This window comes from Palaemon carinicauda, chromosome 3, assembly GCF_036898095.1.
Source record: "Palaemon carinicauda isolate YSFRI2023 chromosome 3, ASM3689809v2, whole genome shotgun sequence".
Classification (NCBI taxonomy): Eukaryota; Metazoa; Arthropoda; class Malacostraca; order Decapoda; family Palaemonidae; genus Palaemon; species Palaemon carinicauda.
The window spans coordinates 5,728,167-5,743,720 of NC_090727.1; the positions used below are offsets into that span (position 1 = coordinate 5,728,167).

The 15,554-nt window shown below is 41.9% G+C and overlaps 2 long non-coding RNA genes across 2 annotated transcripts in view; one reads left to right on the forward strand and one right to left on the reverse strand.

Moving 5' to 3' along the window:
* LOC137636704 (uncharacterized) overlaps positions 1 to 15,554 on the forward strand; it is a 293,085-nt gene that overhangs the window by 191,114 nt on the left and 86,417 nt on the right. The window lies entirely within an intron of this gene.
* Positions 751 to 15,554, reverse strand: part of LOC137636699 (uncharacterized) — a 54,154-nt gene continuing 39,350 nt past the window's right edge. The window contains exon 3 of the long non-coding RNA XR_011043192.1: positions 751 to 3,016. This is a non-coding gene — a long non-coding RNA (uncharacterized lncRNA). The remainder of the gene's footprint in view (positions 3,017 to 15,554) is intronic.

Here is a 15,554-nt window from a genome sequence, read left to right on the forward strand (position 1 = left end):
TAACCAATGAGAAATGATCAACCTTAAGCAAAATCCATAAAAGGGAGAATTCAGAAGTAAGTAAAGTAATATTCAAAGGTTGCTACCAAGAGCACAACATCGCAGAAATGCAATGAAGATTAGAAACCCTAGAATGAATAAAAAGATCTTTCAGCCAGTAGGACCTCACCTGATTGAAAAAACTTGTTATCAGTTGAATTTTGAGTCACAAAAATATATCAAATAAAGTTAAGATTAAATATATGGACTTGTGGTAATACATCGTTTTAAAACATCCATTATACCATACAATGGGATTTGAATATTTTTAAAGTGAATTTTCGTAAAAAGAAGACAAAATTTATCTAAAGATACCACAATGTTTGTTTGTTAAAAATCAGTCATTTAATATTGGTAGCAAAAGTTTTTAGCTCATCTGTTTTCTGATTTATAATAGTACTACGATCAAGTGTTTGTGTCACTTTCAAATGTTATACTGAAATTAAAGCTATTAATTATCCAGAAGTATAAATTCAGGTAGCATACAAACGTTATCCCACTCGTGCTTAGAAGAATGACAAACATACAAGCATTGTGTGTCAAATCAAATTATATAACCTTTTCCTATCCACCTAATAACACCAAAATTCTTATACCTCACACGACTTCGATAAAAAAATATCATAAGTAAAATTTTCAATTGACGACAATATATTGAGAGCGAGATTTTATATTGAGACTTCTAGTAAATTTAGTATGACACAAGTTGGCAAAAAACTGAGATGGTCATCAAAGTGTTTAAGTGGTGAGTTTATGATATTTCAAGCTGCAAATAAAGTACTTATAACTTGAATTCAAGCTTTTTTTCTCTGTTGACTTTTTCATGAAAAAAAAAAAAAACTGACAGTAGCATTTGTGAAAGTTAAGATAGCAACAGATTTTTGGATTTATATAAAAATATTAGCACCAAAATTGAATTCTAACAACACTCTTTAACAGATTGATTAGGCAATATCAAGGTACTGTAGTCTACTTAGAGCTTCACTGTATACAGATCTACATGAGAATTTTAAAAATGGCATGTATTTTTTGTCTTGAAGTCACAGATCCTGAATTCCAATTACGTAGTAGAATAGAAGCTTTCTGGTGATTAATGGATATCACCATTATATCTGTCACGTCATTTGTTAATTTGAAGCAAGGGACCAACTGTATCCTGAAAATAGGATTTCATGAATAACTCCTCTTACAATTTAGGACATATTAGAAGCTTTGATGGGCAAACTGAACCATATGAAATATATAAAAATTGCTATTAGATGTAATTATAAAAAAAAATCTTTGTGCTTTTCATACTAATTCTTTCATGAAAAGAAGTAGAAACAAGCAGACATGCTTCCGGTATATTCGGTTTATAAAATGATTCATCATTTGATCTAAAGAAACAATTTATATTGTATACAAGCGAAACAAATTTGATTCCTAAGTTTGCTAAAAAAAGTCTTTATTTAGAAACTAACTTTAACAGGTGAAAATTGGGGTATTGATAATGCTATGCACTAAACAGTCTAGAAATTATAAGGAACGTCTCTAGTCATTGAAGGAGTAATAATAAGAATATTGAAAAACTCAAGACTCTCAATATTGAAGTGATTGACTTATTAATATAGATTAATGAATCATTATATCACCTATTATTCTTCTTTTTTCTAATTAGCTAACATAAACTAGTAAAATGTTCAATTTACAAAAGATCTAAGCTATACAGATGTTAAATTTGAATATTCATCTGATTTATTTATGTGATCTTTATGTACATAATAAAAAAACTTTCAAACTTCAAAATTCCTAATTGCAAGATTTTAACCCATAGATCGCATTTATGCCCGTTTCAAATTGTATGACTTAGACATGGAACAAGGAAAATTTGCACATTTAAACCTTTAAATGGAGACTAAATCATTTCCATTTAAACCTCCTCTATATAATATAATTTAAACAGTCGGTGTTGCGTAAAATTAAAATGTTTATGTTAAACTTCATTTACATATAATTTGTGTTATTTACCATTAAACCTGGAAGTCCAGTTTGTCTATTGATAGAAATAGTTATATTTCAGTGCTAGAAGAAAAACTGTATTATCAACAAAATATACTCTGTTATAGTAATCAAGCAGCTAGAATCGCCTTAAACATCAAACAAGGGGTCCCAGGTCAAATTAGTTTATGAATAACTTTTGGGTGTATGGGAAGTTAAATACTAGACTTACAAACAATCAATATTATAATTTTTTTTTTTGGGGGGAGGGGCTAAAATATTATGTATTTCAAGGATGGCCATATTAAGATTATTAATTATTCGACTAGTGGTATGGCATTCTCTGGTCTTATGGTCGGTTGTTTAAAAATCTAAGACCAATGAAAGAAAACAATTCTATCTCATATTAGTAAATGAAGAGCTGATAACACTTTTTGAGAATTTACATTTTGAGATACAGTATATTTGTATATCTTTAATGGCCCATTATTATACATACATACATACATACATACATACATACATAAATACATACATACATAAAACTAATAAAGTAAATTAATGACAAAATCTATGACCATTCCACCTAAAAAAATTATGTGAGAACAGTCTCACTTTCAAGAGAATTCCTGCGATACTGAACTTTTGTTTTCAGATAGTATATGCTCAACATTATATTGTACACTGTACTATTACATAAGCTACCTCTCACAGATATCTATTACATACTCTGTTACTTAACTAGGGTGTAAACTTGTGAAAACAAAAACTTCAATGAAAATTTTAACTTATCTTTAAACTGATGTGAGTTGAATCTTACAGCCTCCATCTCTGTTATCAGCTTTGGTTCAGATATGAATAACTTAATCCTGTGCCTTCAGCGATCCTTTAGTTTCCATCTTCTTCCCATATCATCTGGGGAATCAGGTTGCCCACTGGAAAGGTTTTTGTTTGCTGGCTTCAGCTTTTGGATATCCAATGTGCAAGTAAATAAACGCATCTGAAAGAAAAGTAAAATATCTTTACTACAAATGTTCTTCACCTCCAAGTCATAACCTGATTCCTGATAATTAATTTGATACATAAGAGGCACTATTGAGGATGGTCTTCAACAAAATATCTGAAGGAAGAACAGTTAGTGAAAAAACAATAAAAAAAACTATAGTAGCAGCCATGTAGACTATAATATGAAGTTAGTGCTTTTATATCAACCTCATTCTTTATGAGTATTATTGTTGAAAAGGTTACCAGTATTGCCATGGAGGAGAGAGAGAGTGATTGTGAGGTCGACCCAAATTCTGACAAAGACAATTGATAATTGTAAGCAAAAGAAACTACTCTGGGTGATCTTGATCCATAATGGGATTGAGGGTAGACCTCCCAGTCACGAATTGTATGTGGGATGGAGAGTGCACACGTTAGGGTGTGTTTTAGCTCTCACACGCATAAAGTTTCTTCTAGAAGAGAGTTCAAAATTGTGCTCAATCCTGGATCTTATGAGGCACTTAGAGAGTAATGCATACAATGGTGAGGTGTAGTAGCCAGTCTATTCTAGATCCCTAACAGGTTGAGTGATTACCCGGGGTTTAGTGAAGTTAGTCTCACTAAGCATGTATTAAAAATGATATTTTCATTATAGAATAAATTTTTGAACATACTTACCCGGTAGTTATATATATAGCTTACATCCCTGACTTCACAGCAGAAATTTCAAAACTCGTACCAATCGCCGATTGGGTAGCCAGGTGTACCACCTGTGCGCCCTCTAGCGAGGTACCTAGAACCATTCCATGATTCATCAGATCTTCCATGCCCATAGTCTCTAGAGGGAAGGAGGGTGGGAATTAAATTATATATAACTACCAGGTAAGTATGTTAAAAAATTTATTTTATAATGAAAATATAATTTTTAAACATCTGACATACCCGGTAGTTATATATATACAGTAGCTGATTGACACCTTTGGTGGAGGGTCAGAGACAGCTAACATTGTTGGAATTTTACTTAAGAGTTAATAAAACAAGCTTAAGGGTTCGTAGCTGATAAGGAAGCTGACTTCAATGATTCTCTGCCTCACTATGTCCGCTTTCTTTATGAGATCCAACGATCTTCCCAGGGAGCTGAAGACCTCTAAGAGCTGTCAATGCGGTGTAAATACCTCTATGTGACAGGACCTCCTCCAATACCCTTGTTCCAGGCGCTCTCAAGGAAAAAATTGACCACCTGACTAAAATCAATGATTGTGGAAGACTGTCGCAATCTCCACGACCAACCATAAAAATACAAAAGTTCCAAGAGAAGAAAAGGGTATCAGGATTATAGGAATGTAGTGGTGGGTCCTTCCCCCACTACTGCACTTGCTGCTACGAATGGTCCCAGAGTGTAGCAGTCCTCATAAAGAGTCTGGACACGTTTCAAATAGTGTGAAGCGAACACAGATTTACTCCTCCAAAAGGTTGTGTCCATAATGCTCTGCAATGATCTATTTTGCTTGAAGGCCACCGAAGTTGCAACAGCTCTAACTTCATGCGTCTTGACTTTTAACAGCTTGAGGTCTGCCTCACTGCAATGTACATGAGCCTCTCTTATCAAGAGTCTAATGAAGAATGAAAGGGCATTCTTTGACATCTGTAACAAGGGGTTTTTGACCGAGCACCAAAGAGATTCCGACTTGCCTCACAACTCTTTCGTTCTGTCTAGGTAAAACTTCAGGGCTCTTACTGGGCACAGGACTCTCCAACTTCTCGCCCACCACATCCGAAAGACTCGGAATCTCAAAAGCCTTGGGCCAAGGTTGAGAAGGACGTTCATTCTTGTCGAGAAAGCCTAACTGCAATGAGCAGATAGCTTTGTTATCTCGAAAGCCAAAGTTTTTACTAAACGCATGAATTTCACTGACACTTTTAGCTGTAGCCAGACTAACCAAAAATAGAGTCTTCATCGTGAGGTCCTTAAATGAAGTTGAATGCAAGGGCTCAAACCTGTCACTCATAAGGAACTTCAGGACTATATCCAGATTCCAACCTGGTGAATCCTGGTGCCATCGCTTTGTGGTTTCAAACGATTTGAGAAGTTCGTGTGGGTCTTTATCATTCGAAAGATCCAAGTTTCTGTGCCTGAATACGGTTGATTACATACTCCTGTATCCCTTGATGGTAGAGGAAGAAAAATTGCGTTTCCTTCGAAGGTATAACAGGAAGTCAGCAATCCGAGTTATAGAGGTACTGGACGAGGAAACAGAGTTGACTCTGCACCATTCTCTAAAAAACTCCCACTTAAATTGATAAACCTTGATGTTAGAAGTCCTTCTTGCTCTAGCAATAGCCTTAGCTGCCTCCTTCAAAAAGCCTCTAGCTTTTGTGAGTTTTTCGATAGTCTGAAGGCAGTTAGATGAAGAGCTTGGAGACTTTGATGGTACCTTTCCAAGTGGGGTTGTCTGAGTAAATCTACTCTTAATGGAAGGCTTCTTGAAGTGTCCACTATCCATTCCAGTACCTCTGTGAACCATTCTCTTGAGGGCCAAAAGGGGGCCACTAGAGTCATTCTGGTCCCTTCGTGTGACACAAACCTTTGTATCACTCTCTAAAAAATCTTGAACAGTGGAAAAGCATACACGTCCAGATTGGACCAGTCTAACAGGAAAGCATCTATTTGAACTGCTTCGAGATCTGGCACTGGGGAGCAGTAAGTTACCAGCCTCTTTGTCTTCGAGGTCGCGAATAGGTCTATACAAGGACGACCCCAAAGTCGTCACAGTTTCTTGCAGACTTCTTGATGGAGTGTCCATTCCGTGGACAGAACTTGACCTCTCCTGCTAAGGCTGTCTGCCATCACATTCTTCTGCCCCTGAATGAACCTTCTTACAAGGATTACATTCTTTTCCTTGGCCCAGATGAGAAGATTCCTCGCAGTTTCGTAAAGGGACATCGAGTGGGTTCCGCATTGCTTGGCAATGTAAGCCAATGCTGTGGTGTTGTCAGCATTGACCTGCACCACTTTGTTCAAAACTGACCCTTCGAAGTTTTTGAGGGCCAGCAGGACTGCTAACAGTTCCTTTTGGTTGATGTGGAAGCTCTTCTGATCCTCTGTCCACAGCCCCAAAACTTCCAACTTGCCCAGTGTTGCTCTCTACCCAGAGTCCGAGGCGTCGGAACACAACACAAGGTCTGGGTTCCTCTGTTCTAAGGGGTGACCTTCTTGAAGCCTGTGTGGATCGTTCCACCACTGAAGGTAACTTCTTATGGATTCCAAAATGGGAATGCAAATCGTCCCTAGATTTTTCTCCTTATTCCAATGCTGATTGAGGTGGAATTGGAGAGGACGAAGATTCAACCTTCCCAGGGAAACAAACTGTTCCAACGAGGAGAGGGTTCCTAACAGACACATCCACTCCCTCGCAGAACACTTCTGTTTCTTTAGAAAAGATTGCAGTTTCAAGATGGCTCGCTCCGTCCTTAAGGGAGACGGAAAAGCCCGAAAAACTTGACTCTGAATCACCATCCCCAAATAAATTATCCTTTGTGATGGTGTCAGTAGAGACTTGTATCTGTTGACAAGAAGACCCAATTCTTCTGTTAGTCTCAGAGTTATCTGAAGATCCTTTAGGCAGTGATCGTAGCAATGAGCTCTGAGAAACCAATCGTCCAGATACAGGGAGGCTCTGATGCCTCTTCAGTGCAGTATTCTTGCTACATTTAGCATTAGTTTTGTGACTATTTGAGGGGCGGTGCTGAGACCGAAACACAGGGCTCGAAACTGAAACACTTCCTCCTTGAAAACGAACCTCAGATAATGCTTGAAGCTCGGATGAATGGGGATGTGAAAGTAAGCGTCCTGGAGGTCTAATGAGACCATGCAGTTGCCCTTTCTTACTGCTGCAAGGACTGACCTTGATGTCTCCATGGAGAACTTTGTCTTCTAGACAAACGCGTTGAGTGCGCTTACGTCCAGGACTGGACGCCATCCCCGAGAGTTCTTGGGAACCAGAAACAAGCGGTTGTAGAAACCTGGTGACCGCAAGTCCCGCACCCTCTCTATGGCCCCCTTCTCCAACAAGAGAGACATTTGGAGTTATAAAGCCTGCCTCTCTGACTCCTCTCTGTATCTGGGAGAGAGATCTACTGGAGCTAAAACTAAAGGAGGTTTCCCTATAAAAGGGATTTTGTAACCCTCCTTCAGAAGTTGTACTGACCAAAGGTCTGCTCCCCTCTTCTCCCAAGCTCGCCAGAAGTTGTGTAGTCTGGCTCCTACTGCCTGAGGCGAAAGCAGCCAGACTCTGCTTCGCCCTGATCTGAATCCTCTCCTCTTTGCTCTCCTTCCCTCGGGTCTGGAGTTACCCCTGCTGGAAGTCTTCCCTCGAAAGGGCTGAGAAAACTTAGGGAATAGAGTTTCTTCCTTATTTTGCGGCTAACGAAGGAAGTTTGTAGAACCTTTCTTGCCGTCTTTGAAACCAAATCTTGGGTGGCCTTTTGGGTTAATGCGGATGGAATCTCTCTACACAATTCTTGTGGAAAAAGAGAGGGAGACAGAGGTGCATATAGCAATTCTAATTTCTGAAAGGGAGTAACCCCAAGAGACAGAAACGAACACATCTGAGCTCTTTTCTTAGGGATCCCCGCTGAGAAAAGTGCTGCCAACTCATTTGATCTGTCTTGTAAAGCTTTATCCATACAGGACATTATGTGGATGAGACTAGTAGTGTCACCATCCTTAAGGACAGATACCTTCTTCCCCAAGGCTCCCAGAGTCCAGTCAAGGAAATTGAATACCTCGAAGGCTCTAAAAACGCCTTTGAGAAGATGATCTAATTCCGAAGTAGACCAAAGAATCTTGGTCCTCCTCATCGCCGACTGACGGAAAGTGTCTACTAGACTTGAAAAATTTCCTTGGGTAGAGCCAGGAACTCCCAAGCCAAGAACTTCTCCCGTCTCGTACCAGATACTAGATCTAGAGGCCAGTCTAGTCGGAGGAAAAGCGAAAGCTGGCTTTTCTTGGTCCTTCTTAGACTCCATCCAGTCTATCATCCTTAGAGCTCTCTTTGATGACCGTGACAGAACCATCTTGGTAAAAGAGACTTCTTCGATGCCTTCCCAAGCGTGAATTCTAAGGGTGGTGAACGTGGAGCAACGGGCACAAAATAATTTGGAAACTCATCATTAAAAACTTTCATGAGTTTCTTAAGATCCACTGAAGGACGAAAAGACTTAGGATCTTCTCCTTCTGATAATTCCTCAAATAATTCAACAGGGGAAAGGTGATCGTCGATGTCTTCCTCTGACAAAGCTCTGACGGAAGTAGCAACGTTGTGCTTATCAGGATACATCTCATTAAGGTCCTGACTTCTGGCGTCAAGAGACAACAGATCATCGCATCTGTAGCCGTGTTGTTCTAACGCTTGACGCTCGGTAAAACGCTCGTGATCAAAGCGATTGGAACTAAGGTATCCTTGATCTCGACATTCGATTCGACTCGTGTCATCACGAAGTCCGAGGCTCTCATGCTCAATGTCATGCCTCACTTCTTGACTCCCGGCATCACGTAAAGTTGTTAGACGCTTGACGTTGCATCAAGCTTGACGCTCGACGCCGCGTACCGCTTGACGCTCAACATCACGTCTGGCTGCTTGCCGATCGACGTCATGTCATGATGGACGCTCGACATCACGTCTCGCTGGACGCTCGACGTCACGTCATGCTGGACGCTCGACGTCACGTCTAGCTGGACGCTCGACATCACGTCTTGCTGGACGCTCGAGGTCACGTCCTGCAGGACGTTCAACGTTACATATAGTTGGACGCTCGGCACCTCGCTCTGTTGGACGCTCGGCACCTCGCTCTGTTGGACGCTTGACATCAAGTCTGGCCGCTTGACGCTCAGTGTCACGTCTGGCTATTTGACGCTTGGCGTTATGTTTGGTTGCTTGACGTTCGGAGTCAAGTGGAACAGACTCACGACGTTTAACAGGGGAGATATATAGCCGTTCGTCGTCAAGAACCTCTCGACTAATAGCCTTACGCCGCTTGGCGTACAGAAGAGAAGCTTCCTGACGTTCAAGATCCAGGCATGCTACTCTTTTATTGTCCATAGATTGATAACTTTGCATGAACGAAGAGAGTTTCTGTTGCATTTCTTGCAGCATATCAAAATTCGGGTCAACTCGTTGTGATACAGGAGACGTCATGTCTATCACGAGTTCGCTATCCACGCCGCTTAAAGAACGCTCAGAGCGTCCACAGGGCAATAACCAGTCTGACGGCGGACGAGGAGCATGAACCGAGGTCATGCCCGATTCAGACAGCTGACCTTAAAGGACATTTGGCAGGAGGGCTCTCTTCGGAAGAAGGAAAACGCTCCAGACTGCTCCAATGGCTACAACCAGGAGCTTGCGGTGTCATGATAGGACGCTGATCGACTTTGTCAATCTTCCTCTTAAGAGGTCTGGAAGCGTGACGCCAGCCCCGTTTGGGTACTGCGACATCGGAAGATGATGAAACCACTATTACTTCACCTTTCCTATGGTGAGGGTGAACGTCCTGGGAAACGTCAACAGGTACGCTCGAAGGGACGTCTGCTCAGGAGCTAAAGCCTCTCATATCCTTTCGTCGTTCGACATTCCTTCTCCCAGGGGTTGGGGAGCTTGGAAGAGGTCTAAGACTGGGAGAACGACAGGCCCGAGCAGGCGCACCCTCCACTGCACTAAATAAATTCACTGCACTTTTAGCACTGTCACATTTTAATTGCTTTACATCTGACATCAATTGTGTTCTGTCCGCAGCAAGCGATTCAACCCTCACGCCCAGAGCTTGAATAGCCACCATCATATCCTTTAGCATACGTTCATTAGCAGTAACAGTAGTGGGATCTGAAACTACCACTATAGGGGAAGGATTAGGTTCGGTGACACGGGAAGAGGAAAAGTCTCTGGAAGAACGATTAGAACTACTTCTAAGCCTATCTTTCTCAAGTTTACGAGTATAGTGGTCAAACTCTAGCACCTCACTCTCAGATAAAAGAATGCATTCGTCACAACGATCACCCAACTCACATACTTTACCTCTGCATTTTACGCAGATAGAGTGGGGAACAATTGAGGCTTTAGCAAGCCAGGTCTTACAACCACTCACACACATTCTATAAGTTGAAGGGGGGGTGGCCATTTTGAATATCTATAAGAGAGATCAAACAAGCAAGGGTCAAAATATCAAAATCCAAAAGTAATTCAAGAATATCCAAAAGAAAAACCAAACGAGGGAGAGTCAAAACCCAATTATTATACATCACCAATGTAAACTGCAATAAATCAGGTAAATAGCGAGTAGAAATATCCAACCATGTCGCCGGTTGCGGCGGCAGGGAAGATCTGAGGAATCATGGAATGATTCCAGGTACCTCGCTAGAGGGCGCACAGGTGGTACACCTGGCTACTCAATCAGCGATTGGCACGAGTTTTGAAATTTCTGCCGTGACGTCAGGGACGTAAGTTATAAATATAACTACCGGGTAAGTCAGATGTTTAAAAAACGCTCATTCAGGTGTGTGTGGCCATGCCAGCGCATTTGAAGACAGACAAGAAAATTCTCCGAAGAGCTAGCCTGCTCAGGTGAGAGTGAATACTCAGGTGAGAGCGTGCGATCAGGTGAAAATGATTGTTCAGGAGAAAATCCTGGTAATGCGCATCTGGGTGGGGCACATTTGGGTAAGGCGTGTCTGTGTTTTTCTGGATGAGCTAAAGAGGGGTCAGGCAAAAGTTAACTTGCATCTTTGCTGAGTGGTGAGTGTGCTCACTTGTTAAGCATGCTCAAGTTACTAAAATCAAGTTGATCGTAGTCTGGTTGTCATTATTCCAATCCAGTCAGGAACGTTTATTCAACAGCACTCGCTAGAGGACGTGTTGTATCGGGAATGTGGGTATCCAAAAAAGTAGGCCTATACTATATTCCTTCGGGAAGATGGTTGTTCCTTCCAATACCGTTCTTTCCGTCAGAGAAGACTGACCAAGGGGCGGTAATGGTGATAGTCCTGAGTTCACCTTTAGCCAAACGATTGAGTTGCAAGAGACATGCTATCCTGAAGCAAGTCTCAAACATAAGGACAATGTCCAAAGACACTGTAGTATCATTACTGGGAGCATGTGTCCAAGAGTATAGAAGAAAATAAACTGGAAAGCAAAATCTGCCAACATCGTTAAATGTTCACAAATGAGACCTCCTTCCCCCTGATGGCAGCTATCCCTTAAAAGAGAGGTAAATGCATCTCGGATCTCTCTGTTCCTGATCGGAATAACTAGAATAAGCTCCAATTGTTTCCCCCCAAGGGAACAGACACACTATGCAAAGTTTTGGAATCTAAGTACATTTGATACTTAGAGGTATGATCTTGAGATAATAGGGAGAACCTGAATGGAATGAAGAAGCCCACTTGCATGGATTTACAGAAAGGTAGGGGTGTATGAAAACATGACTTTCTCCAAGGGATACAACCATCGACTGAGGAAGAGGGGTAATGATGTATTGGAAAAAAGTTTCAATTTGTTTGGCTCACGGCATTAATTGGCTGAAATCTGGATCATCCTTTGTGAATGAAGGAACATCAGTAGGTTCTGTTTGATGGTAAGTAGCCCTAGCTACTCCTCACGGGCATGTGTACCCACATGCGGGTGTGTCAAATCACAACTTTCCTTACTTAGGTAAGTGCTTGTACATAAGCTTAAGCATTGAGAACTGTTTTCAGTGTGTGAAAGCCCCTGGGGTACCTTATGCAGTCCCTTGTGAGATAATGTGTGTGTAACAAAGAGTAACATCATTGCTCAAAAGGGAATTGACTGTTCATGATCCATAGGCATTCTGAACCAGTTCATGAGTGTGTGTGTGTGTGTGTGTGTGTGTAAATCCACGAAGGGTGCATGAAGCTAGTGAAGTGATCACACCTTTGTCGGTAATATGAGGACAAGTGTACCTGTAAGCGGACACTTCTCTGCTATCGTTTATGAACGCATGCAGTAGCTGATTCTATTCCATAAGTGAGTAAAGGCTTGAGGCAATAACCTCTAAGGCTTCTGTCTCATGAGGTTCATTGAGTCCTGGGGGCATGGCGGGGTGAGGCGGGGTTTGCAAGAGGTCAGAGGCCAACAACATGTGAGAGTTCAAATAGCTCTCTATCACGTAAGGAGAAGATTGAGGCAATAATCCCAAAGGATTATGTCTCGTGAGACTCGTTGCATCCCGGGGGCACGGTGGAGAGAGGATGCCATTGCAAGTAGTCGGCAGGCGTCACCAATAGTGTGGTCTGAGGAGCTGACCATCAAGAAAGGTGATCTTTGGCAATAACCCTGCAGGGTTATATCTCCCGAGACTCACTGTCTCCTGGGACCACAATGGTGGGTTGGGGGTTAAACGGTCATCAGGCATCCCCTTCTGCGGAAGTGAGCCTGAAGGGTGCTGTCTTACAAGCCTCATTGTGTTGCTGCAGGTTTCCACCTCCCTGGTGAGATCTGGAGGTTGTAAAGAGAGTACGCATGCGCAACCGAGATATCACATATAGGAGAGCTCTTGCAAACAACTAACATAGTGCGAATGGGTGTATGCGGTAGCTCATGTACCGACAGCTTGCATGTGAACAGGTGATCCCAGGAGAGCTACCAAGGTAGCTTGTAACATCAAGCACGCCTGCACTACCCTAGCAGGTTGAACAGGTAATTGTGTGATTACCTGTAAATGCTCTCATGCTAGAAACTCATCGTGGTTTTGCGAGTGTGAGACTAAGGCCTCGTATAGATCTTCATTAGCATAAGAAGCTTGTCCCCCCACTTTGCTAATGCTCAGTGGTCTGGTGTGCAACACTGCACAAGACTCTCTCGTTAAACTATGGTCTGTGTTTGTATGAGGTAAAGCATGAACTCTTACCAGCTCTCCAGTAGTAGGTGAGTGAGTAGTCTTATGCACTCTTCTTGTATGGTATTGAGTAAGGTCAAGGTTTTTCTGTGTGCATACACACAGCAGAAAAGGTGGGTTCCTACCCTTGAGGGGATGAAGCCCAAACAAAGAAGTCCTGAAGGCCCTGCCCTTTCAAAACTCCATGAGCTTTGTTGTGTGATAGTGAGAGGCAGCAGCTGCAAGCTGTCAGTAGGTAACACCATCTGCGGGAATAACCCTAGACGGTTATACCCTAGAGGGTTATAGCCCACAAGATTCGCCGACAGGAGAGGAGGCAACCACAAGCAGTCGGCAGGTATCACTATCTGTAGCAATAGCCCCAAAGGGATATTGCTCACGAGATTGCCCAAGGCACGATGGGACAGGCAGCTGGAATGAGGCCCAACAAGTCGAGGACTCCTTCCAAACTCTGAGGGCCAACCACATAGATGAGACCAGCCTCTCTTGCGGGCAAGAGAGGTCCTTAAAGCTGTGTGGAATAGCTCAGTGCATTATACACTGTGGAACTTCAACTCACTGAGCAAACTCAGGCTGAGGGTATGCAGCATAATTCTGCAAGCTGAGAAGACTGACCTAAGTCAGCTTCTGGATTCACTGCATTGGCTTTCCCAACTGGTAAACTACAAGTATTAGTCTGCACCTGCTCCCAATCACTGCAGGGATGAAGGGTGATGAGCAGATACAGAGAGTGCTGCGGCTAAAGATACGAGAAGCTCTGTTGGTGCGTTACCTACAGAGTCTCGTAGAGGAAGATCATGTTCAACCTCTGAGGAGGCAGCTGTGCATCCCTGCTGGGCCTCTAACTGTAGCACCCTCGCAGGCCATTCCTTAAGAGGGAGACCCAGTAGCCCCAAGGAAGGCAGGAGTTTTCGCAAGCGGCAACAAAAGAGATTCTCCGATAGTGGGCACAGTTGATTTGCTTGTGGAAGTGACAGCAGCTGCACCTAAGGGATGTTGGGGTTAGATGGTCATCGCTGTACTCAGAGTAGAGAAAACGTGGAGGGAACAAGATGATGTAAGAAGCCAAGACTTCTGCTTCATTCGTCCACTGAACCACTCTTACTGGGAGGATAACTACATACATAAAATGGAAAATAAAATTAAAGTAAACAGCTAGTTCATGTAATAGGTTAACGGAAGAGAGAGATGGTACATCTGCACTCTACCAAGCTAAAATAAAAAGTAATGTCACATCACTCATGTGCGTGTGAGGGTCTATCCTCCGCTAGCCCCATCCTAATAGTTAGATTTTGCTGAAATATACTGTATATTCACAGTAAAAAGCAAAATTGTTTGTATTATGTGTTGGAACAAGTCCTTTTTAGCCTTCTATTTCAACAATCTCATATCTTTCCTTTCTTCTGCTTTGATATCCGCTACCTTTATGTTTATCCTGCACTTCATGATAACTAAGCAATGATTTCAAAAATGTTATTTTTATAATAAAATAAATTTTTGAATATACTTACCCGGTGATTATAATAGCTGCAACTCTGTTGCTCGACAGAAAACTCTAAGGTAAAATTCGCCAGCGATCACTACACAGGTTGCGGGTGTGCCCAACAGCGCCATCTGTCGTCCAGATACCCAGTACTCAATGTAAACAAAGAACTCAATTTTCTCCTCGTCCCACTGCGTCTCTATTGGGGAGGAAGGGAGGGTCCTTTAATTTATAATCACCGGGTAAGTATATTCAAAAATTTATTTTATTATAAAAATAACATTTTTCAATATTTAACTTAGCCGGTGATTATAATAGCTGACTCACACCCAGGGGGGTGGGTAGAGACCAGCAAAATATGTTTACATTATTATGAGCTAAGAGTTTTTATTTCATTTTAGAAGTTATCAAAATAACAAAAACAAAATAAATAGGTACCTGGTAAGGAAGTCGACTTGAACAATTACTCTGCCTTTTTAAGTACGTCTTCCTTACGGAGCCTCGCGATCCTCTTAGGATGCTGATCGACCCCTAGGATCTGAAGTATCAAGGGTTGCAACCCATACAACAGGACCTCATCAAAACCCCTAATCTAGGCGCTTCTCAAGAAATGACTTTGACCACCCGCCAAATCAACTAGGATGCGAAAGGCTTCTTAGCCTTCCGGACAACCCAAAAACAACAATAAAAACATTTCAAGAGAAAGATTAAAAAGGTTATGGAATTAGGGAATTGTAGTGGTTGAGCCCTCACCCACTACTGCACTCGCTGCTACGAATGGTCCCAGTGTGTAGCAGTTCTTGTAAAGAGACTGGACATCTTTCAAGTAAAATGACGCGAACACTGACTTGCTTCTCCAATAGGTTGCGTCCATTATACTTTGCAGAGATATATTTTGCTTAAAGGCCACGGAAGTTGTTACAGCTCTAACTTCGTGCGTCTTCACCTTAAGCAAAGTTCGGTCTTCCTCACTCAGATGTGAATGAGCTTCTCGTATTAACAATCTGATAAAGTCTGACCAAGCATTCTTTGACAAAGGCAAGGATGGTTTCTTAACTGAACACCATAAAGCTTCAGATTGGCCTTGTAAAAGTTTAGTACGCTTTAAATAGAACTTAAGAGCTCTAACAGGGCATAAGACTCTTTCTAGTTCATTGCCTACGAT